This window comes from Ambystoma mexicanum, chromosome 4p (assembly GCF_040938575.1).
Source record: "Ambystoma mexicanum isolate Mex_15411 chromosome 4p, UKY_AmexF1_1, whole genome shotgun sequence".
NCBI lineage: Eukaryota > Metazoa > Chordata > Amphibia > Caudata > Ambystomatidae > Ambystoma > Ambystoma mexicanum.
In genome coordinates this window covers 48,723,197-48,749,294 of record NC_090927.1, presented here as the reverse complement: position 1 = coordinate 48,749,294, position 26,098 = coordinate 48,723,197, and the positions used below count along the sequence as shown (strand labels likewise).

General features: G+C 51.0%; 1 pseudogene; it reads left to right on the top strand.

The window, feature by feature from the left end:
- LOC138452961 (zinc finger protein 107-like) overlaps positions 1–26,098 on the top strand; it is a 340,693-nt pseudogene that overhangs the window by 155,008 nt on the left and 159,587 nt on the right.

Below are 26,098 nucleotides of genomic sequence, written 5' to 3'. Positions count from 1 at the left end.
TCCACCTGGGTACGTGTATTTCAGGGGTGTGCGTGTAGTCTGACACGCAAATTCATCAGGGTACATGTATTATGGTTCTGCGTGAACTTCCACACGCGATATCAGCAGGGTACGTGTATAACGGGGTTTGCGTGAAGTTCCACACGCGATTGCCCTGGGTACGTGTATTCCGGGGTGCGCGGGAAGTTCCACACGCGATTGCCCTGGTTACGTGTATTTCGGGGTGCGCGGGAAGTTCCACACATGATTGCCCTGGTTACGTGTATTTCGGGGTGCGCGGGATGTTCCACACATGATTGCCCTGTGTACGTGTATTTCGGGGTGCGCGGGAAGTTCCACACGCGATTGCCCTGTGTACGTGTATTTCGGGGTGCGCGGGAAGTTCCACACGCGATTTCAGCAGGGTACGTGTATTCCAAGGTGCGCGGGAAATTCCACACGCGAATCCAGCAGCCTACGTGTATTCCGGGGGTGCCGTGGAGTCCTACACGTGAATCGGCCGTGTGGGTCCTCCCAGCTGTTCACTCTACACCCTCCACGGCCCCTGCAGGCAGCCCACACCACAGGGGACTACCCTGCACATGTCCTGCAGGCAGCCCATCCACCATGGCCATGCCCCCCAGCCAACCCACATGTCACCTTGCACCACTGCCCACCAACGCAAGTCTCCCAGCACCCCCAACCCCCAGCACTGTGGGGCACCCTCCACCAGGCCCCCACTCCTGTCTCCCTGCACCCCCACCCCCCACCAGTCAGGGGCACCTGCCAGCAGGCCCCCCACTCAGGTCCAACTCATGTCTCCCAACACCCCCACCCCCCAACAGTGCAGGGCACCCTCCACCAGGCCCCACTCCTGTCTCCCTGCACCCCCACCCCCACCAGTCAGGGGCACCTGCCAGCAGGCTCCCACTCAGGTCTAACTCATGTCTCCCTGCACCCCCACACCCCACCAGTGCAGGGCACCCTCCACCAGGCCCCACTCAGGCCCAACTCATGTCCCCCTGCACCCCCCAGCACTGTGGGGCACCCTCCACCAGGCACCCACTCATGTCCAACTCATGTCCCCCTCCACCCCCACCCCCCAGCACTGTGGGGCACCCTCTGCCAGGCCCCCACTCCTGTCCCACTGCACCCCCACCCCCCTGCATCCAGGGGCACCCTCCACCAGGCTCCCACTCCTGTCTCCCTGCACCCCCACCCCCCACCAGTCAGGGGCACCTGCCAACAGGCCCCCACTCCTGTCTCCCAGCACCCCCACCCCCCAGCAGTCAGGGGCACCTGCCAGCAGGCCCCCACACATGTCCCCCAGCCAACACGTCATCACAATCTAGATCCCTGGCCCTTATGGGCAGCCTCCACATGCCAAACACCCACCCAAGTATTGCATCCACCCACTTAGAAATGCCAATTTCATGATACAACCCCAATGGCAAGTATGGAAATGAACACATCTCCCTCACATACACACAATGGGTGTCAGGGAATGTCAAAACCCATATCATGACATGCATGAAACCAATGAGACGATACTACACATTGAAGTATGATGAAATAATATGTTTTAAAAGCAACATAAATGGAATCAAAAAGAAACAAACGAAAATGTGAATTAAAAACAAAAAGCAGCATGTCCGTAAAATAATGTAAAGCCACAAATCATAATCCAAAGGAAAGGTGTCCAAAGTCACAGTCCACAAAAGTAAATCCAATGTAAAATTAAAACCAAAAACCATTGCTCCATGGGTAAAATCAAAATGAAAAAAAAAATACCAACAGTCAACTCTATACAGATAAACAATCCAGGGTCCATGATCCCAACAGAAGAAATGAAACCTATCTAATAAGACTACCTAATAAAAAAATAACGATATACAAAAATGTGGCCCATTGTCCAAAAGGTCCAAAAAAAATAAAAAAGCAAAGGAAACCTAACACTAACTACAGAACTATTTACAAGGGCAGCAGGCTAGTCCGACGGCTCACTTCGGGATGTTCCGGGCCAGGGCATCATCAAACTCCTGCTCCATGTCCCGGAGGCGGTCCTCCTCCATGGCCCCGAGGGTCCGCAGGGCCGACGACATGTTCACCTCCAACTCCCTGCGGATTGCCTCGAGGCACTCGGCCCGCCTCAGGGCCCTCCGCATGGAGTTCTCCGCCCTGACCATCTTGAGCCGTGCCTCTTCTGCCCGCTGCTGCTCCGCATCTATGGCGTGGCCCAACCGCTGCCACGCGGAAGACACTTCCCGTCCTGGGTCCTCCAGCCCTCCGGCCGATGCCTGCCCCTCCGATGTCGAAGGCCCCGAGACATCATGGCTCCCACCTCGTTGCTGCTGCTGCTGTGCCTCTGCCCGTGCCCTGGCTCCTGCTGCCTGCACATCCTCCACCGGCTGGGGTGCAGTCGTTGATGTGGCCACCCCTGCTGGACGTCCAACTCCCGACTGTTGCAGGGATGCCTCCTCCACCAGCCTGGCCGCACTGTCCGAGGCAGCTCCACAGGGCACCCAGGTGACAAATGGGTGGGAAGATGGCACGGAGGAAGACTGGTGCATAGGGTGTTCAGTTGAGGAGGGGGTCGGAGCAAGCTGCAGCAAACGCAGGAATCCGGCCTGGGCGACCTGTCCCAGTAGGCCGACGTGGTCAACGAGCCATTCGAGATGACATGCAGTCTCCTCATGAAAAGACTGCAGGTCACCTCGCATGGCCCGTTGACGCAACGCCACACCAGTCAGGACAGGCTCAACCCGTACCTGGATAGCCACGTCCGCAGGCAGAGGAAGGCCAGTTGTTGTGAGCTCATCCCCTGCCTGAAAACGGGTCTGGACGTAGGCATCCTTGTTGGTGCAAGATGATGCAGTGACAGGATCAGGGACAGGATTGCACACAGGCACCTCTGCGGCGGCCTGTGCTGCCTCCTGTCCCTGGTCCTGCACTGCACCCTAGCACCAGTGGAATCCCCACCTCCAGACCCCGTCTCTGTCGCTTGCACGGCCTCCTCCTTCACCAAACCCCCCACCAACCTGGATGACTCCGTGCCATCTTCCCCTGTTGGGCCCTGTGGGGTCCCAGCTGCTCCTTCTGCTGCCGAGGAGTCCAACTCCGACCTCCGCCTCTTGGACCTCCCCCCCAGCAGCTGCGGCCTGGGACGCGGCACCGGACTCCTCACTCCCCGACGAGATCACAACCTGGGAGGGGAGCCGGGCCTTGCGTCTCCGGCTGGCGGTGCGATCCACGCCGCTGTGCTCCACAGCACCTTCTCCGCCCTCTTCATCAGTTGACGCTGCAGACAGGGAGAAATAAAACACAGGCATCAGGGCACTGTACAATGGACACATACACACATGACAGTTGTACATGAGTGGCATTGGCAAACCTCAGACATGGCATCACAATCGCCAACACACATGTCATTTCAACTCGCACACATGAGCCATACCACAGCCATATCGCAACAGCCAGCACCATCCATACACATACAACAGCATGAGCAGGCAAAGGTGAGCCAGACATCACATGCAACACAGGGAGTGCACTACACATGAACACACACCGCCACACTTGCATGCATGTGTACACCCCTGCCAACTGTGGCAGTGTTCAGATTGGCATCCATGTCACATCTGCCAATCAGGCTTCCACATCCCGCTGTCACATGCATCCATGTTGCATCACTGTTGCACCCTTGTCAAATACACAGTGCTGATACATGCAGCTGAAAACAACATCCATGTGTGACATCACAAACATGCCTACTTACATACACATTCATCCAAACATGTGTGCCCACACAACTGCATTTGGCATGCAAGCCTACACACACAAGCACCATCCATGTCTCTCACATGACTGCCCATGCATGTGTTAGCCTCACGGCCCTGTACACCCCCCCATACTTGGCCCCATAAAAACACATGTGCAACCTGCACACTACTGGCACATCACCACACGCACAGCACACAATCATGATGCATGTACACTTACCGCTCGACTCAAGAGGGTCTGTCTCTCAAGGACCTGGACGTGGAGTGCTGGGGATATGCGTTCCAGGACCCTCATCTGATCGTCCAACAAGTGGCCCCGGCGCCCCTTAGCATCCGCTGCCTTCAAGAGGCGCCGGACCTTGTTGAGGGTCCTGGACCTGAAGTCCTCCCAGCGCTTCTTGACATGATGGAATAGTCGGACTGCCACCCCCTCCGTGTTGATGGCATTCACGATGTCCGTCCAGATCCGAGTCCGTCCTTCCTTGTCGGCGCGCAAACTTCCGAAGAGGGCATCATACTGCCCCAGGACTTGCTCCACCAGGACACCAACTTCAGTGGCAGTGAAGCTGGTGCCCCTCTGCCTCTCTGGCCGGGGGTTGTCAGTGGTGCCAGATGTTGCAGTGCCTGACATGACAACCCCAGAGGCAGGAGTGGGTGGGCAACTGGGTCCTGGGTCTGGTCTGTGGAGCGATGGAATCCCAGTCGGGAGTCTTCGGTTCCAGCAGGGGTGGTCACAGCAACAGCACCCCTGGCTGATGTGCAGGCAGCAAATGGCAGGGCAATCAGGCAGCAGCAGATGGCAGGTGGGAGCGTGCTCGGGGCACTGGGGGGGCAGTAATTCGGCCTTCTGGGCAGGAGCGTGGTCTTCCGTGTGCTTACGCGTGGCCAGCTTGATACGGAGTGATTTGGCACGTGAAAATCCAGCACGTCTGCGTGTAATTCGAGGAAAGGGCCTTAGCGCGTAAGCGCGTTAGGCACACGTACGCGAATTCATTGGCCCAAAGGCCACCAGCGCGTCTGCACGTCTGTGACGCGCGGGCGTTTCCCTGTACACGGGTGCATGTTACACGTCCAATGACTGCACGTCAGAGTGTCAGCTCGTGTAATTGGAGGATGGGGCCTTAGCGCGTACACGCGGAAGTGACGCTGGACGTGTGGGCATCTTTAAAAGGTACGTGTAGAACGCCATTTTCTTGTACGTGCTTTTCGTGGAGAGCGAGTGGGTGAAATCTGTACTTCTTGTCGGTTCACACGCGATTTACTTCACGGCGATCCAAGTTTGTACTCCCTGTTACTGTAACGCTCACCTGAATCCCTCGGAGGCGCGGGTCTGGTCTGGGCGTTCTCCGAACCTTCCAAAGTCACTCGCAGGTCTTTGGCACCACCCTGGAAGGGCCAGCTCCTTACTGTGATCTTAATCTGGAGAGTGAGATGTCTGCGGGCAGAGAAGAAACAGGGGTTAACGTCTGCCTGACGGGGTTTCGGCCCTTTCCCCTTCCTGACACTCCTACAACTCTCCTAGGCCGCACGTGCTCACCTTAGGTAGGTAAAAGCGGCGCTCTCCATCCTGCGTCTGTGCAGGGGCGCTGTAGCCAGTTACTTCACTGGACGATAGTTCAGCCCTTTATTGCGGAGGTAGAGTCCAGAAGGCAAGACCGTCGTTAGCTGCACGAACGTTGAGTGCCTTATATGAGTCTTTTTATTGTCCTTTAAGAATCTTGCCTCTTTTGCAGGTCCGGTATGCTGATCCGGTAAGTGGAGAAGTCCAGAGTTTTTGCAGGCAAGCAAAAAGTTCATCTGAAGTTAAATGCACTTTTAAAAGTCTTTTTTCCCTTTCTTTCAGGTGGCTGTGCAATCGGCGATGAAGACTGATGCCGAAGGATAGTGCCGGAGGATGGACAGGTATCACCGCTTAAGGCGCGTGAGTAGAAATGGAGTCCTGAGCTCTAATAATGTCCTTCTTGTATTTTACAGGTGCGGACAAATGGCGCTGAACGGAGCTCGCGGAGACCGTGGCACAGGTAAGCAGATATCACAGAGTTATCGCTAACCTGTATTCTTTGTAGTTGCAGATGGCTGGAGAACGAAGAATGGCGGCACGAGGCCTTGGAAGGCGCCGGAAGGTGGTAAGAGCAGCTCTGGTACTTTCTCGTGCTACTCTAATGTTCTCGTTTTCCTTTTCAGATGTCGCGGAAGGCTGGAGCTGGATTCAGGAAGGTAAGTTGAAGATTTTCCTGTTTTCAGGTGCAGAAGAAGAAGAGCAGCTGGAGCCGACACGGTGAGCGTCCTGCTGCTATTGCAGGATAACGCGAAGCACGTGAAACCAATCGGGTGTGGTTTAAATAGCCTTCAGTAGTGCTTAGGCGTCTTCTTCCACAGCTTTCAGAGGTAAGAAAAGAGTTCCAGTATGTAATTCTTGGGAGTGGTGCTGGCCCCACCCAGCAGTTAAAGTAGTCCCAGCAGGATTGGATGAAGAGTTCATCCTGCAGGTAGGAAGGCAGCATGGTCTGCAGGAGGTAAGTCCACCCAAGCACCAATCCTTTTTATATGAGCCCGGCGCTTCCAGTGCCGGGACTGGGTCCCTTTATGAGCATGAGCCTGGCGCCGCTGGCGCCAGGACAAGGTCCAAAAGGCCCCTACGGGGGCCGGCTTGTGCCTGGAATAAGGGTCATGACCCTGCTTCCAAGGATGTTGGGCTAGGTCTGACACCTTGGAGGCAGTGGTCATGACAGCTACCTCTGACAGCTTTTTCTCTTCTTGTCTTTTTCCTGGGCCTGTTTCCTCAAACAGCGTTCACTTCTCCTATTGTCCTGTCTCCTCAGACAGCGTACAATTCTTCTTTTGGCGGAGGTGTTGCCAACGCACACACGCGCGTATTTTTCACGCGATATTTGCTGCCAGACGGTCAGTCGTGCACGTATTTGACATCTGTGCTTGCCCCGTGTGTTGCCTACCCCTTCAGAGGTCAGTCTAGGCTGCGTGTGACACGCATACGTTCATTTTTGTGTTTCTGGGTGCCGCAGCGTAGTGCAGGTTTTTTTCCACGCACGTGGTCTAGGAGGGGTTGCGTGCACATTATCTCCCTTTTTCGGGGTGCCTGTGCATTGCGTGACCCGTCATCTTCCCCCAGGGGTCACATACAGCCTTGCTAGAGCACTAGGGTACGAATTTCATCTAGTACCCTACCCCTTTGACCCCCAATTGCCCAGGACAATAGTTTACTGCAACTCCCATACAACATCAGTGCCATGGTTGGGAGGCGAGCACGCGGTAAGGGTGGCAAAGGTGGGCGAGCCACAAGAGGTGGCCGTGGTGGTTACGGTAGGGGACGTGGCCAGGACTTGCAGGGTGCCCCTAGACCCCCGTGTGTGGGTGACCAGTCAGGGACACCCATGCCCCCCCCCTGGTTGAGGGTAACATGGCTGACACCATACCTGCTCAGCCCTTGTTGGACCAGCCCATTGTGGCACCAGACCTGGCACAGGGTGACTCCATGGATGACTTCCAGGTCAGCAGGTCTAGGCCACGTGTGGCGGTGCACGTTGGTGTCACCAGCCCACGGGGATCAGGAGCAGCTATGTCATCTGCTGCCCCGAGTAGGCAGGGTGGGGAGGCTGCAGGGGCAGCTGCGTCTCCATCCACCCCAGCTCTGAGTCTCCCAGCCAGGACAGTGTCGGTCCTAGTCCATCCTGCTGATGTTCCCCCTGACTACATCTCACTTCAGCTAATGCCTGCACCAAGTCCCATGGTGAGTGTTCATTCCCACACTCCTAGTCCACTGTTCACCGGGGCTCCTGCCCCTAGTGTCCAGAGCGGCGTAGGACACTCAGTATCACCACCACCTTCCAAGCGGAAGAGGAAGAGTGCTCGTCCAGTACAGGCTGATGCCCCAGACACGGCTACACAGCCCGGCCCACCAAGGAAGCCCAGCTTCAATCAGGCCGAACTTGATGCACTTGTAGAGTATGTGTCCGCACATGACAGCGAAATGGTGATTACTGCAGGATGCAAGACCACACCTGTACAACGTCAGGCACACTGGCAGACCATTGCGGAACTCATAAGTGCCCTTGGATTCGTGAGGCGCACAGCTAATGATTGCTACAAGCGCTGGAGTGACCTTAAGCGCAGGGCAAAAAAAAGCTGGCCTCAAGTCATGCCGCAACTCTAGTGACTGGAGGAGGGTCTCCGGCAGAGGACATAGAACTCACTCCACATGAGTATGTTGCTGGGACCTACGTCACGGAGGAACAGATCCAAGGCGTGGGAGACCTGCCAGATTACGAGGCATTGTCCGGTGAGTGCACATGCATGTGTGTGTCATCCATGTGCATGGTGTGTGTGTGAGTGCTTCTGATTGAATGCCAGGTGAGGGGTGTGTGCCTGAGTGGTTTGGGTCACCCATGTGCTTCATCCAATACATTCTGCACACCAGGATTTGGGTGTTGCAGTATCCCTTCTGACAACAGTAGACATTCAGCCCAATCTCACACCAGTTGCCCTTGAAGTGTCATCTTGCCACAACATGTTATTCTGTGTTCATTCAGGCTGATTGTCTGCATTCCACCACTTTCACTAGGCATTTCTCAGTCCTATTGTCACATGTGACATGGCTAGGGAACATGCCATCTGTGTGATGGCATGTGTCATGTATGTGTATTGGACATGCCAATCACAGGCCAATGTGTGATGGCACTGCTAGGCAGCATGCAGCAAATTTGTTGGTCTTCCATCTTGGTGTCATCAATGTGTGCAATTTGCCTCCCCTTCATACTCAGTGACAGTGCATGCATGGGAGGGTTATAGTCATGTGGGACATGTGTCAATGAAGTACTGTTTCTGTTGCTTCTCAGCCCTAATTGTGTTCCATGGTGCTAATGCCTGTTCCCATTTCTTTTCTTTCATGTCTTTGCAGGGGATGACGCACTTGATACTGCTGGGGTTGTGGAGATGGTGCTGACCCAGGAGGGGTCTCAGGCCCAACCGGGCACCAGTGAGGGACGTGGTGTGGTGGTGGGTGAGAACCCACACTTGCTGCAGACCGTCATCTCAAGGGGTGTCTCTGGGTGCACCTCCCCCGAGCTCTATTCAGGTGTTGATTCGGATGATGAGACCTATGTGCCGTCGCAGGTAAGTGTTTCTGGGAGGTATTCTGTACTGTCCAACCCACCTGCACCAGGGGTAGAACCCTCAATGGGGATGTCAGTGTTGGTAGGTCTGCCTTTGGTGGTTACGGATGCAGGGTCACACTCCGCTACATCTGATCCTGTTCCTGGGCCAGCAGATTAGAGGGAGAATGCAGTCCTGCAGCCTCAGGCAGTGCCGGCACAGGAAGGCGCAGTTCGCCTTGCCCCAGACAGGTGTGGTGCCCGCCGACGCGGTGGCCGTACGCCACCTGACAATACCGCATGGGAGCAATCCATAAACGGTATGGCAAACCAACAGGCAGCATCAACTGAGATGATGGCTCAGGCCATGGATAGGGTGGCCACTTCCATTGTCCCCCAAGAAAGGCTAATTGAACAACTACAGCAGGCAACAGACTCCATTAGCCAGTCACACAGGGAGGACATGGTGGCGTCCAACAGGGACAGGTGGGAGGCACTGGAGACTCTGCGGGAAGCCAATTCTATTGAGTCCGAGGGCCACAGGGAAGCCCTGAGGGTGGAACTCCGTCAGCTCAGGGCAACTCTGGTTGAGCTTGAGGCTTCAGCTAACACAAGGACAGAACAGCAGCTGGAGCGGCTCACACGTACGCTCTCAGCTAAGATGCAGGCAACTAGGGCGGAGGTCCGGGCATCCCGTGAGTTGTTGCATGGGGACCTCCGCACAATTATCCTACAGAACCAGACCTTCCACACCCGCATGCTTGCTTCCATGGGGGACCAGACTAGGGCTTTGCGTGGGCTGCCTCCCATAGTGCCACCACCTCCTGATGCAGCTGCAGAGGGTGAGGAGAGGTACAGCAGCGATTCTCCCACAATAGGGTAGCCGTGCAGGCCATGAGCCCATGGAGGTGTTTTTTTTCCGCAAGATCCACACAGGTGGGTTTTGGTGTGCACCCTGTCCTCAGACCTCCTGGGTGGCCTCCCCCACCCCTCCAGGCCCATTCATAGCCATTTTTGATTTTTTATTTTTGTTTTTTTAATTTATTTTTTATTTATTTTTTATTCTTGATTTTTTGGACATTGTGTTGCCTTGTGTGGCTCCCGTGGGCATACGCTATATTGTGGCTGGGCACATGCAGGCTTGTCCTGAATTTGGGTCAGATGCTTGGGTTTGTGTGACACACACCCCTCCTGCTTCCCGTTTCCATGGGCTTGCAAAGGGTGTGCCCAAGTGACATTGACTTACACAGTGACGTTGGACTCCCATTTGATATGTGGGCAGTCTGTAGTCAATACTGTGTATACATTACTAGTGCATATTGTTGTTGTATTGTACACTGCATGGTGTATTGATATGTGCCTCTGCATCCATCTCATCCTCCTAATTTGCAGGTCCATTTCTCATATCTTCACAAGGCGGTCTACTTTGGAACTGGAGTCCATGTTGTAAGCAGTGCACCTACACTTTTGCGTGGCGCTAACACTGTATAGTTGGAAGTGTTCGAAGTGCTGGCATTATCAGGTAGTGAGGCTACCAATTTTTTAAGTCCGTATTGTCATGTTTATGGTAGGTTGGAGGTTGTGTAGGTGATTGGTATTATTGATAAGTATTTGGTAATGTGTGTTGTTGGTCCTGCATTACTGTGAGCATTTCATGTGTGGCCAGTTTCCATTAGGGATACTGTAGTTGGTGACACTTGGGTCATGTTGTGGGGATTCATTTGTTTGCTCTCACATTGCATGACATGCCATGGTGTGTTGTGTGGCCGTGCCGGGGAGGGGTTGGGTGACATGGCACTGTTCTCATGTTGTATTTTGCAAGTGGGTATTCATTTTTGCTGCATGGAAGTGTGTCTTTTGATGACACTGCATTGGTGGTGTTTGTGTAGGTAGGGATGCACACATTATGACACTTCCAGATGAACAATCTCAGGCTGCTATGGTTCTGACAGTTGACTGTCCCTTAATTCATCAGAATTGTCAGATTGAGTCATCATTGATTGTCAGATGGTATGTGCCAGGGCTGTGTGCACTCCACAGGGGTGTGCTTTCTATGTGAAGTAATTAGCCACCAGCTGCGTACGGGCTGCCTCACCCCGTGCCCTTCCCCTCCCATGTGCAGCGGGCGTGCATGTGGTTGTCCACAGCCAGGCCCCGGCGTGTTGCAACATTGTGCAGGACACATGCTGCCACTATGATCCTGCACACTACTGGGGGAGCGTATAACAGCTGCCCACCAGAACGGTCAAGGGAGCGAAAGCGTGACTTGAGAACTCCGAATGTGCGCTCCACTATGCCCCGTGTTGCAATATGGGCTGTGTTGTATCTTACCTCGGGAGGCGTGATGTGGTTCCGAATTGGCGTCATCATGTGTGTGCTCAGAGGGTAGGCACTGTCCCCTGGGGAGGTGGTGATGGGGATCATTAGTGGGGTATTGGCATTACTCTGTATCTGTCATGCATGCGTGTGCTGTGGCATTTCTACTCACCAAGCAGCCATGCATCGTCATGCCGCCCAGCTTCCATGTCCCGGTTTAGGGTTGACATCCTGTAAATGAAGCTGTCGTGGGTGGACCCTGGATAGTTGGCATATACTGAGGTGATGATTCCCTTGGCATCACATACTACCTGGACGTTGATGGAATGCCAGTGCTTGCGGTTTCTATAGATGTGCTCAGATGCCCTGGGGGGACGTAGAGCCACATGGGTGCAATCAATGGCACCTAGCGTTTCTGCAGGTGTTCTGGGCAGGTATATGTGCCTGCGGACTGATGGGCGTTCAGTGATGATGGCCAACACCTGGTGTAGGCACCGTGACTGCATGACCTGTGACACCCCCCCCACTATGGCACTTGTCCGCTGAAATGATCCGGTAGCCAAGAAGTGCAGTACATTGAGGACCTTCTCCAGGGGGCTGAGTGCTTGGGAGCACAGGGTGGGTGATGTGAGGTCATCCCCCCACTCACTGACCAGGTTGAGTATTGTGTCGTGGAAACCTGTACCTCCCATACACCTGGGCATCAGGCATACCAAATAGGCTGGTTCTGGGTGTGAAGATTCTGGCCCTGACTATCCTTCTCCTCCTCCTGCGGTATCCCATGGCCACTGCTGCTAGGAACGGCATATTCATCCTGGCGTCTGAGCTTGTTTGTTGTTTGCGCACTATTTTATGCTGCGCGGGACGTGCGCCTGCTTCATGCTGGCGTACATGTTTCAGGATTGGACCTTTTTATTTTTTGGCGCGTTGTAGGCGACCGTGTAAATCTTCCCGCCCACCCCAGGAATACACGTAACACGCTCTCCCAGGCCCAGTCGCGAGTAAATATTCCCGCCCACCCCTGGAATACACGTACCCCACTCTCACAGGCCCAGTCGCGTGTGGAACTTCCCGCGCACCCCGAAATACACGTACCCAGGGCAATCGCGTGTGGAACTTCCCGCGAACCCCGTAATACATGTACCCTGCTGGTATCGCGTGTGGAAGTTCACGCGGACCCATTATATACGTATCCTGATGGAATTGCGTGTGAGACTACCCGCGCATCCCTGGAATACACGTACCCAGGCAAATCGCACGGCTGGGGGGTGGGGGTGCTGGGAGACAGGAGTGGGGGCCTGGTGGAGGGTGCCCCTGGATGCAGGGGGGTGGGGGTGCAGGGGGACAGGAGTGGGGGCCTGGTGGAGGGTGCCCTACAGTGCTGGAGGGTGTGGGTGCAGGGAGACTGGAGTGGGGGCCTGGTGGAGGGTGCCCTACAGTGCTGGGGGGTGGGGGTGCAGGGAGACATGCGTTGGTGGGCAGTAGTGCAAGGTGACATGTGGGTTGGCTGGGGGGCATGGCCATGGTGGATGGGCTGCCTGTGGGACATATGCAGGGGTGCAGGGTAGTCCCCTGTGGTGTGGGCCGCCTGCAGGGGCCGTGGAGGGTGTAGAGGGAACAGCTGGGAGGACCCACACGGCCAATTCACGTGTGGGACTCCCCGGCAACCCCTGAAATACACGTAGGCTGCTGGACTCGTGTGTGGAATTTGCCTCGCACCCGGAGTACACGTACCCTGCTGAAATTGCGTGTAGAACTTCACGCGCACCCCGGAATACACGTGCCCAGGCCGATCGCGTGTGGAACTTCCTGCGAACCCCGTAATACATGCACACGCTATTTTTCACACAGCGGGTGTCCGTGTTTGTCGGTACCCCTTTGCACCTCATTTGTCCTAGAGGGCCACTGTATGGACCATTCATCATAGCTGTATATTGGTGCTTTTTGTTAGCGCACATTTTGGCGCACATTTATTTCAGGCGCAGGGACGCTACCGCCTGCTTTCTTGTGGCGTACTTGTTTGGCCCTGTGCGCGTCTTTGACCGTGTGCTGGTTTGCCCTATTCGATTCCATGAATACGAGTTGTAGGTGAGCGTGTGGGCGTTCCGCGCACTTGCCTCCTGTACTTCCCCCGTGACACCCATATTTTCACGCGTTGTTCCCCATTCCGAGTGTTATGCCCTGTGTTCTGCCTACTTTTGTAATGTGCGCCGCGCTATGTGCACTTTTTCAGCGCACATCCAATATTTTTCTCGCGCACGGACTTCCATGAATCGATGTGCGCTGGTTTCCCTGCGATTTTCGCAGTTGCACTGCGATTTTCGCACTTTTACTGCGAATCGCACGTTTTGGCACCTCTGCGCCAGAATTTTCGGCGCACATTAATTCCATGAATCGGCCTGCAAATCTCTGCCCCCTTATACCCTCCAATTATAGACCTATTACGAACACTGCCTTTCTCTTGAAGATCTTGGGTAGAGTAGCTTACGATCAAGTCTCTCCCTATCTAGATAATAATCAGATCCTTCACAAATACCAAACTGGATTTCGACAAAAGCAAGGAACAGAGACCGCTAGTCTGGCTCTGAAATCTCATCTCCATCAAGGCATGGACAAAGGTAAAATCTCCCTACTCATGATTTTAGATCTTTCGGCAGCCTTTGACCTGGTGGGCCATACCATCTTATCCACCAGGCTAAGGGATATGGCCAATTTTTCCACCAAGACGATTCAATGGATCTCCTCTTTTTTGTGTGACAGACAGTTGAGAGTCGCAAGTGACCTGGCAGAAGCCAAACCAACCACTCTGTTATTTGGGGTCCCACAGGGAGCAGGTGTCTCCCCGTCTTTTTATAATATTTTTATGATCCCATTCTTTTACATGTTGGAAAGTGAAGGGATTGTTTTTGTGAATTACGCAGACGACACGCAATGCGTCATCCCATCTCAAGTTTGCATTGTGATGATGAATCTATATTAATAAGGTATACCAAAAGATCCAAAATTGAATGGTGGCCAATGGTCTGGCCCTTAATAGTTCAAAAACAGAACTCATGCTCGTTGGCTCAGACACCAAACTGGAGAAATTGGGTCTGATATACAAGAGTTTTAACATAGATATCGTAGTGATGAGTAAGGTCAAGACCTTAGGCATTGTTCTTGATAAGAACTTAAATATGAAGGCACAGGTAAATAGTCTGACTTCGTCATCCTCTTATTTCATCAAACTGCTTCACCATCTCCAACCTCTAATTTCTGAGAAACATTCGGAGACACTAGCCAGGCTATCATAGGCTCCAAACTGGATTATTGTTGTAGCCTGCTAGTGGGCATTTCTCAAACAGACCTACAACGGCTCCAGGTTATCCAGAATGGGGTGGTGAGGGTCGATAAGGGACTTCACAGAAGGGACCATGTGTCAGAGGCAAGGAGGAGTCTTCATTGGCTCCCTATGCAGGTAAGGGTGCAGTTTAGGTTTTACTTATAACCCATAAATGCCTTATGGGCCAAATGCCATCCTATCCAATTGAAGCCATTGTAAAGAAAACAAGCCCACAGTCCTTAAGATCGGATAACACCAGCCTCCTGAATACCTTGCTTTGCAATACTGATAAAGCACGCCACAGAGCATCTAATATAGTGGCCCGCTAGCCTGGCATGCCCTAATGCCAGAACTGAGAACCATAGCCTTGATGGAGGTGTTTAAGAAGAAATTGAAGACCGCTCTTTTCTTCTAGCCCCAGTACACAAAAACCATTTCACTGATCCTACATGATTCTATTTCTCCTTAGATCTGCTCCATGTTGTCCTGTTCTTTGTATGTCAGTCAGCGCTCGTAAGCCTTTGGGTACCAGGAGCGCTTTACAAATATATAAACATGAAGTCGGGTCATTCCATTCCATGATGGCTTGGGCTTCTGCCCTATTTAATCTGGTACCAGAGGAGAAGAGGAAGGAAGGTGGTTTCCTCTACCAGAGACGTACTGCAACCAGGAAGACAATGTTATTTGTCCCGCTGCTGGACGAGGTGTGGAAGAGGGCCATGTCCCCAAGCTCCACACCGGTGAAGCGGGACCAGCTAGAGAAAAAATATAGGGTGCCAGACTCAGCACCCATCCCCGGATTCCGTGGTTTCGGCCGCAGCAAGCAAACAGTCGGCAAACCCGTCCTCAAAATCTATGGTCCATCCAGACCAAGAGGGGAAAAAGCTGGATGTGACATGAAAGCACATCATATATACTGCAGCGTCGACCATCATGGCTGCCAACGCTTTGGCCATCCTAGCTCGGTATGATCGGGAGATGTACTTCAAACTAGGCCCACTCTTGGATTTCTTGCCGGATGACAAGAGGACGGAGGCATTGGCACTATTTGAGGAGGGGGATGGCCTCTGATCATGCCATCACTGTGGCTATGGACGTCGCAAATTGTTAGAGCAAGTATTCACTGTGCCTCCTCTGCATCGTCTGCACACACCCGCCACTACAATGCCAAGTGCACTATTTTACATGAGGTACCTCCTGGTGTCGACTCTTCCACCACAAGTCCTCACCATAGCACAACACTAATTACTGCCTGCCTGTCCCTCTCTATACCCCCCGAAACAGAAACATTTCAATAACACAACTTGTACTCCAATGACTCAACTATACAATCGCTGGTACTACGCGCAACTCCCGTCTGACTGGTTTCACCACACACTATGCACACCTCCCGCTCTAATGTGGCTGTGCCCGCACTCGTGTCCACTCCCTATTGGGTGGTAAACACTAATTTCTAATACTACGATGGCCGATAGTCTTCCCTCCTTGAGGATGCATCCTAGACACCATCACAAGCCATCCCTCTCATACACTGTGGGCATGCAACCACTATGCAGCGTGTTATTGCATGGTTACATGTCCTAGAGACCCTTGAGTCCTCTCGGCGCTGAGCTTCCAGCACCAGCTCACCTATTCCCACTGAGGGCGGGTGGCGCTCAGGAACCAGACAAAACCTTCATGAACTCAGCATCTGCAAGGCCTCCTCAGTGATGCACGTTTGTCAGGTCTGCGGTCGCCGGTGTTAGGCAGAAACTTGTGCAGTTCCCTTAGGGAACACTGCAAAAGATTTACCACTACAGGTGTTAGCAGTAAACCCACTTGTCAGCAGTCTGTACCACCCAGATTTACCTGGTAGCTGTGGCTGAGCAGTCAGACTTCTCTCAAGAAGAGTTAGGCAGTATGCAAAGTATACACAATAGGCACTCGGACACACCAATACAAGCAAACACTGACCAGAGCTTTGGTATCAAAGTATATAATTATTTATTTAAAAACACACTGTTTGAAACACTCCAGCACTCTTGTTGTAAAATATTCTAAACACAGTTACTATTGTAATATATACACCCCTTTTTCCTTATCAGATAAGTCTTGGTAAAACACCACTTATTTTCATACAGAGGTGAGCGCTTGACTAGATAGCACTCCAATAAGTTTGTGAAAAAGGGAGGGAAAAAGACAGAATATGGAAAGGTACACCACTCTAAGATTCAGGAACACTGTTAGCAAGGCAGAAGAGCAAAAGGCACTGGTGAGCCAAAGTCCAAAGGCTGGGCCCACTCTTAGAGAGAGCAGAGCACAAATGCGCCCAAGATCACACAGTTACACTAGGCTTAGAAAGTCTTGCAGAGAGTTCAAAAAGAGTTTAGAGAGGCTTAGGAAAGTTTAGCCAGGGTGTCCCAGGCTAACCCAGGTTCGAAAGCCGGGGGATAAATCTACCCCGTACAGTCGGGAGCAAGGGAAGCCAGGCGGGACACGGTACCTTAAGTGGGAAGGATCCTCCAGCGGTGGCAGTTGTTCCTGGCAGTGGGTGCAAGTCGTGTCGTCGTCCAGGGGAAGAGAAGATCTCGACTTGGAGGAAAGATGAAGGTCGTTGCACTGCCAGGATAGAAACCAGCCGCTGAGTTTTCCGGTTAAAGGTGGTACCTTTTGTTCGCGGTCGTGGTAAAACGTGGGATCCCGGTTGCCGGGGTGCTTGGCACAGGCAAGGCAGCCACGAGGTACGTCAGGAAGGCGAAAAGACGGTGAAACTGGTTATCCCCACCAGTCAAAGGAAGAAGACTCTCCGGCGGGAGATCTCCTCTGTCGTTGGGAAAAGTGGTGAGACGGTCCAGCAGGGCTCTACCGGTGGTGTCGTCATGGCAGGTCGGCTCAGCTTCTCCCTCGTCAGATTCTTAGGTCCTGTGGTGACTTCTGAAGTTCCAGTCCCCAAAGCCCTGCTTTTTTGCAGAAAACCCCCATTCACTCAGCCTAGCTGTCACACAAACATGCTAAGTGGTGAGCCAGCCGGCTCACCACTTGGGCCAATCAGGACGGAGTGCGACTTGAGTTGCCTAGGCAACTCAGTCCAGGGTGCCTAAATCCCCCTCCACCCCTCCTAAGTACCCCAGACAGAGTGGCACCACTTTGGAGGGCTTCTGTGGAGAAGCCCGCCAAAAAGTGGAACAAAGGGCTCGACTTGGGTTGGAGTCACAGAAGAGAACACAAACGCCATTTTAGAATCAAGTTTTGGCAAAAAAATACTAACCGGAGAATTAATATTAATTAAATAAACCGGCGGTGTTCGAGGCTACCGTAAATAATTAAATAAAGATAGTAGCCTAAAACAATGGGAAATCCCATAGGAAAATATTCGCGGTTGAATATAAAAAGTAGTATCCACTGCCACCAGCCAAAACTCGATCAGGGGGGAAGGAGACGTGCCCCCTCGACTAACAGACCCCGGGGCAATTGAATTTCCCCAGCCAGTACGTCCACAATATGATGGTTTGTACTGGTTCTGTTCAGAATTTAAGACTAGTAAAGTCAATGGTGACTTTACATGCCCTGGGAGACAGTAGTCAGTCCCAGGGTATGGAGTCTATACTGGGGGGTCACTATGACACCCCTGTGTTACTGCACTGAGGGTGCTGTGTAACACACATCACAAAAACACATGAAGCCCTATCAGGTAAAAGACCCCATAGCCCATTAAACACATCTAGATTCAAAGAAACACACTCAAATCATGTCCAAGAGTGAGGGTAAAAGAGTCTCACTCTTGGCAGGAGAAAAAAATAAACCCCAAAAATCCAGCAAAGCTGCTGGGGCACTCACTAGGTTAGGAAATTCAGCCTAAACAGAGAATTCTCCCTAACAGCCGGACCCGTGCCTCCTCGGAGGGCGGCTTGGATACCCTCAGCTAACTGGGAGGACTGAGGATCTCACTCAGGCCTCCAAAAATGTATCGGGGGTGCTCCAATCCCACCATATAAAAATCATGGTGAAAAAGGAGCACATACCAGGCAAGAAACAACACATAGAAATCAAACAGAACAGTCGACTGGAACTGATTGAAGAGAGCCGACATCTGGGTATGCAGCAAACATTAGTTTTATACTTCGAATACAATGGCCAAGGCATTAGAAACAGTTGCAGCTCGAATGTTGATATTTTCCAACGTTGCCATGAAACTCATTGGCTAATCTACGTCATATCCTTAGTGCTAAGCGTATGTTAGTGGAACGTGATTGGAGCAAACATGTCAACAGTGTCCCAAAACTTCACCCCCCCGCCCCCAAACACCCCGCATGTGGCGCCACATTGCTTCTCACACCTCCCAGGGGCAAACTTGCAATTAGTAAAATAACATTTGTGCTGACCACTGTAACTTTATTATTCTGCCATTGGTCAGCACCTCTGCGGAAGAGACACAAGACACGCTGCTTCTGGGGGGAAGGGAGACATTCACACTGCACCTGCCAGAAAACAGCTTTTGCAGATCTTGTCCTGGATACACTGAAGGCTGGTCCCCTCTCCGGGACATGGAAACTTACCATCTGATTGGTCCTTTCATGCACGCCGCTTTGTGCAGTTTCCCCATTTCCATAACCACCTGCTGAAAGGCATGCGTAGCTATGTGAAAGGTTCTCTGGCTCAGGTCCACCTCCCCTCTACCCCGAGTGCCCGTGGGAATGGCTTGCAGGCCCATCATTACATCCCCCAGTGCTGCCTCAGCTGCTCTGGTCTGCCTCTGGCGCGCAGCCTGAGCTTTGTCTCCGTCCCATCGGCCCGTGGTGCAAGGATCATGTGTTCAGGTTTCCCGCACGAGGCCCCGCCCCTACTAAATGTGCTTACCTGGGATTTTCCCGTATCTCATAGTAATTTCCATAAGGCTTCCCGTGCTGGTGACGTACACTGTGCAATCCAACCCATGTCGTCCCCGTGGGAACCTTCATTCACAGTGTTACCAGAGTTTGCTTGTGTGTCTGTGTCTTTCCCCCTTAGGAGGTGCCCCATCCACTCTTCCCTACTCCCGTAGGTGGTGAGTGCGTCCCCCTATCTGGTGCTGTAGTGGCACCTTTAATACAATACTCTACAGGCATCTTCCTTGCCCCAGTACCAGAGTGGTAAAATGTAGGTGTAGTGTTCATTTCTCTGTCTCCTCTTCGTCGCCCCAGTACTTTCAAATGTTAAATGTGGGGAAATGAGGGGAGAGGTCTTGCAATAGCCTATGAAGGTCGGGGGAGGATTAGTTTGATCATCAATAGGGAAAGGGGAATACCATGTCTCGCCTACGGGCTCCCCACACCCAATCTCCGAGGACCCTCCACCCAGGTGATCCTCCCACACTTCTCCACCCCAAGGGTCGGGATCCAAGAGCGATGTCCTTTCCCTGGCCACTTCCAGGGGGAATAGGAGTGAGGATACCCACAGGTTTCTCACATCACTAATAGTGATGTATTAATGTATAAAAAGCTTTAACAGGCTAAATTATACTAAATAACATAAATAAATAAACTGCTAGACAAAGCAGACAATAATTGGTGGAATTTGAGGACCACTTGCGTGCATACTCTGCAACCGAAAAGATATTCAGATGACATTTTATACAATAACCTTGTTCAAATAGCTGTCAGGATTAAGAACGGCTTTGTGCACTTTGTATCCGGGACACCTTAACTGGGTTGCCGATGACAGCATTTCCAACTGTACATTGTGAGAAACCCGAAGGTATTCTCCCTCCTATTCCCCCTGGATCCTCTGTGCAGGTGGCCAGGGAAAGGCCATGGCTTTTGGATGCTGACCCAAATTATATCCTCGTGGATATGCGAGGGACGATCTCCTGGGTGGAGGGTCCTTGGGATTGGGGAGAGAGGGCCGGATGGCGAGAGATGGTTCCCCCTTTCCTAACACTGATTTACCCTCCAGTCCCTTAGACTTCATGGGCTATTTCCATTCATACCGTATATATTAAGGAGGAGGAGGAGGAGGAGGAGGAGGAGGAGGAGGAGGAGGAATCATCATCTAATACTGAAGGTCAGGCATGGGTTAAGTATGGTCAGGCAAGACAAGGCAAAACGTACACCTGAGTCTCCTTAATATGGTTTGAGTGTATAAAAGGGGAAGGGCCAAACATACAGCACGAGAAGGAGAACAAGAACCAGCACATGAAGGAGGAGAATCGACATGGTGTGAAGAGACTCAGGACCTGGAAGTTGGCATCAATCCTGGGGGGGGGGTGGAGGGGGGGACCGAACATTTAAAGTTGCACTGTGGGCAAAATGAAAGCATATGGAAAATATAACCATCATTTAAGTATTCTGACCATCAGTGCAAGTAAAGCCCATAAATCTATGGTAAAACAAAAGAGTTACATTAACAGAAGAGTGTTACCATGATCAAGTGTGAGAAGTCAAAAGCCTGAGGCAGAAGAGTCTGAAAAGGGGCCAAACAAGGTGAAGGGAACTCGTGGTTGCGCGACCTGTAGTGGATGGACCGTGTGGTCTGACAACTGCGCCTAGACCAGAGAGCCCTAAATGATAACTAGCAAAAGACATTGGAAACGATTCATGAGGAACTGTGAAACAATTGGTAAAGCCAGTCAGAAGGTGGGTTAAGTAGACCTCTTGTTTCCTTGTACGGAACGTTGAGTGGATGAAAGCAGTATAAATGCTGCAGTAAATCTTGGGGAAGAGAACTCTGAGGGTTGAAAGAACAAAGAAACATTGGGACTCAACTCTGGTCTGGCGGTAACACTGCTGGTGCTACCAGCAGGTTGTTGCCAGATCTGTAAATATTTACGGGCACCTGACTTCCCGGTGCCACCGGGAGATTACAACCCCGGCAGCCCAGAAAGTCAGGCGCCGGTAAAATGTAAATCCCCATTCCCATAGAGTCCAATGGAGTCGGGACACAGAAGCACTGGCACCGTTGGTAACGGTGCTGGTGCTTCCGTTACCAGTCTGCCTACCGTTGCCACTGTGCTCGGCAAGGTTAGACCTGTCAGGCATGGCGGCTCCGGCAGGCAGACCTGTAGTATGCCGGTCCGGAAACAACGGTGCCGGTAAGCTTACGGGCACCCTTCTTTCTGGACTGGCAGGTTCATAATGAGACCCATTGTCCTGGGGAAACTTGAAATCTGTTGTCTGTGTCATCTCTTGATACCATGCTTGTCTCACAACATGTAAAACATCTAGCTTACATTTGATATCTCTGTATATTTCCTCAATAATATGGACATGTCGACCGGCACAATTGATTCTATTTAATAGAGTAGATATATGGTGATACGAGCTCCATGATTTACCCCAGGGGATCTTACTACGTCCCACATCATCTCTATGACAGCTTAATCCAGCAATCTTATGTAAGCGCAGCAAATAAAAGGGGGACTTGGTGTGGGCTGTGAAGTTAACACGCTGTTCCCCAGCCTCCAAACGTAAAGAGACTGTAGTAATACTTAATGGTAGGATGAAAACCCGTTTCACAAATGTATGTTCAATAAAAACAAAATGCTCCAAGTTATCCATGCCCGAAAGTTCGCTCCCATAAAGTGCCAGAGACGCTGCTTGGGCATTGTAGACCTCAACAGGTGTTGGGGGCAAGCAATTTCATAAGCAGAAATGTAAAGTGGATAGTGCATTTGAGAGGCGGATCAAGGTCAGTGCACTCTTTGTTCTTACTTTAAGTCATTTTGAAACCTTATTGCAAGATAGTCATGATGGTTCATCTCCTCAAGGACGTCGCCACCCAGAGTTATATTTGCCTTGATCTTACGGGACGGATGGCAAACCTTCACCATCATTTTCTGTCGATTGGCACAGAGCCTTCTGCCTTTACAGAATTCCAGAACATGATCTAGCTGTTTCTGCAGTCCTTCTCTTGACTTGGAAATAAGGACCGCAGAATCTGCATATAAGACGCGATCTCTTTACTGTCTATCAATGGTGCATCGACATTGGAATTCATAATGTTTAGTGCCAAATCGTTTATGTATAATAGAAAAAGTGGTAGGGCGAGAACACACCCTTGGCGTACCCCACTTAGTGCTAGAAAAGTGTCTGTCGTTTCACCATCCTGGCCAAATTTAACCACTGCTGTATTTAGCTCATATAGAACCTCATTACAAGTCTGGCGGAAGCTGTGCCGATAAAACCAGGAAGGCTGCCGCCAGACTTGTGAACTTCTCCAGGGCCTGGCTTGCTGAAAACACCAGGGGATTACGACCCTGGTGTTCCTGGAAATCAGGTGCCGGAAAATTGTTAATTCCCATATGACTCAATAGGAATGGGGATGACGGAAGCACCTGCACCGTTAATAACGCGCCTCTTTTAAACATGGTCATCTAGAATTTAACATATATAGAAAAAATAAAACTTCCCCTTGGGTACGATTCAGTCTGTTACAAAAGGAATTAATTGCCATTTGCAACTGTGGCCCCTTTTTCATTGGGGTCCAAAACAATTGTTATGCCCCAGTCCGGCCCTGGATACTAGGTAGGGTAATTACATTCCAATAACGAAAGCTTGTTTGGCTCGTTGAAAAAAGTGCGTGTCACTTAAACCCACCTCACTCAGAAAACACGAATATGTTGTTTTCATTACTATGGAAATGAAACGATCCAGCCAGCCTGTGAGAGCAAGAGGGGTCACAGTGCTTTTTTGCATACATGACAATTCCTTGTTTGCTGTAGTCAGAGTCTGTCAGACGTGCGCCCCATCAATCACTAACAGGAGTTACCAGAAACTAGTGGGTAATGTCATGATGTGATGCATCACAAACTACACCAGATTAAAAATGTGGTAGGATACGATAGTAAAACCCGTAGGCGGTAGGTCTTTCTGAACAGCAGTAGCCTACTGCTTAAATTGGTAGGGTTGGCAAGTATGCCAATACAAGTTGTGGAACCATACAGTTTGAAAGGTTAAGTGCCAGAGCATCAGACCCATCCGTAACCACAATGGGCTCTATTGGGTTTGATATTTGTAACGGCAAGGAGGAGAGTATTCCCCCACGTGAAAGAAGACTGATACCCACTGATTGGATTCTCATTCCAGCCCCTGATACCTACATCAGACTAGCACCCAAATCCAGGCTAGCATGGAGGTTTGGAATTGATGTATTAGCTGGAGTCATAGAGCCAGATTTTAGAGGTAATGTAAAGGTGGTGTTACACAGTCACTGGAAGGATCCCTTCCAAATCCATGAACGGGATAAAGTTACTCGAGAGGTGCTTGAGAAAGCAGTGTTCCCTAGGATTAAAGAGGAGTCTGGGAAAGATGGAACAAATCGAGGTACTCATGGTTTTGGAGAGGCAGATGAAACACCTGATGCCCCCCCCCCCCCAACCCTGAACCCAGAAAGGTCAAAGAGGAAGAACCAGAGACAATTCCAGACCTAGCCTTTGCCCATTGGAATGACCCCTTATTGGCTGAAGCATGTTTACAAGCCAGAGGGTCGTGAGAAGGGAGGATCCTTTTTTCTTTTTTGAAACATGGACTTCTATATATAGGAGACACGACTTTAGAGGGGCTTGGTAAACACAGAGTTGGTTGACCCTACAAATCATAGGCAGGTGGTCCTAGAGATTGCCCACTCACATCTGACAGGAGGCCATCTGGGACAGTCCAAGACTCAGGCCCAAATAACTAAAACATTTTACTGGCCCGGAATACATGCTGATATTTAAGAACTTTATTCAGGCTTGTGAAATCTTCTAGAAGACTAGCACTCATATACCACCACCCATTCCCATTAATTCCGTTCTCAAGGATTGTTATGGAGATGGTGGGACCTCTAGAAACTTCCAAACTGGGAAATAAATACATTCTGGTAACTATGTAACACGATACCAAGAGGCCTTTGCCCTGAGAGCCAACACCACACAACACATTTTGAAGCACCTGCTCCCTTTCCTTTCTCGAGTACGCTTTCCAAAGGAAACGTTAACTGGCCAGGGCTCTACTTTCATGAGCAAACTCATGGGGGTAGTTAAACAACTGTTACATATCACCACACTACGAACATCAGTGTATCATACCCAGACAGATGGCCTTGTGGAAAGATTCAACAAAAACCTAAAGACCATACTACAGAAGTTGGTGGAACAGGATGGTAGAAACTGGGATCAAATGATTCCATTGGCTTTGTTTGCAGTTATGAAGACCGAACAGGCTCCATGGGATTTTCCCCGTTTGAATTTCTTTATGGGTGAGAACCCCTGGATGTCCTGGATATGTTGAGGGAAACTCTCCCAAACTGCAATTAAGCTTAAAGAACATATGGCGTCTGTTAGATCTCTGGTACAGATTCACATGATCAAAGCACAGGAACAACAGAAGACCTCTAATGTTAAAAGGTCTCTTTAAGGATCTTTTCCATAGGTTAAAAAGTACTAGTGCTATTACCCACTTCTGAAAATAAACTTGTATCTAAGTGGCATGGACCATATAAGGTGCTTGAACAAATGGGTCCGTGTTATTATAACATTTCACAATCGGACTGCCGTCTTAAAACCCAAGTCTTCCATGTAAATTTGTTAAAGAAATGGAGAGAAAACCCTTTGGAGTCACATGTCAACATATCATCCTGTCTGTTACCAGAGGATACAGATAATAAAGCCTTCGTTTCCCCTGTGTCTAGTGTAAGGAACTCATGGTGGCAACAGTAAAGACAGACTCAAGTGATCACAGTTCAAGGATGTTTATTAAACTGTAAATGCAGGTTGGAAAAACGACTAGTCTAACCTAAATCTAAGATGGGAGCAAGCTTCGACCATCAAATGAAAAATAAGGCAGTCCTTGTGGCGTCTTGTCAAAGTAAAAGGCCTATAATAAAATAAACTATTGCCAATCCATACAACTAAATATAGAAAGAGTATGGGATAGGGTTTATAATAAAGGAAGAAGGGTTCACAAATAATAAGTCAGGATGTGGTACCAGGGGTCTCCCTTCCCCATGTTTTGAGTACTGGACAAGGTGGCCCTTCTGAGCACAGCACACGCTCGAGCTTTCCCAGCACGAGCTGACAGTTCCGTTCTCAGCTATCAGGGCCTTCGTTGGTTAAGCCTCTTTTGATCAAAAGTCTCTTTCCCTTGAGGACCTGATGTATCCAATAACAAATGAAAGTTCCTTTTCAGTCGTACTCAGGGTGATGATTCTTCACCCCTGGGTACTCCTCTTCTGGGTTCAGACCCCTCTCGAATCTCAGCCTCCCTCTGTCGGGTTCACAGTAATATTTTCCCCTGTTACATTTCACAGTTCTTAATGTCTTTTTAAACAACACACTGTGGACGTCCCTCTGTCGGGTTCACTCTTGTCATCACAGTGTTCTTTAGGGCATCATGTTTCGCCTCTTCCTGTCAGCATCCCTCTGTCGGGTTCACTCTTGCCAACTACACAGAGTTCTTTGTCCGTTCTCACTAAGAGGGATTCATTTCCCTTAGCTTTCCCACTTGTTTGTCGGTCAAAGACTTTTGACTGTACAGATGATTTTGCTATGACCACTTTGACCTTCTGGTTTCTGCCCTCCTAAGGCCTTCTGGTATTTGAAGTTTCATAAAATTCCGGATTCACCAGAGACTCTCGAGTGAGCATGCACCTGGTGACGGCCC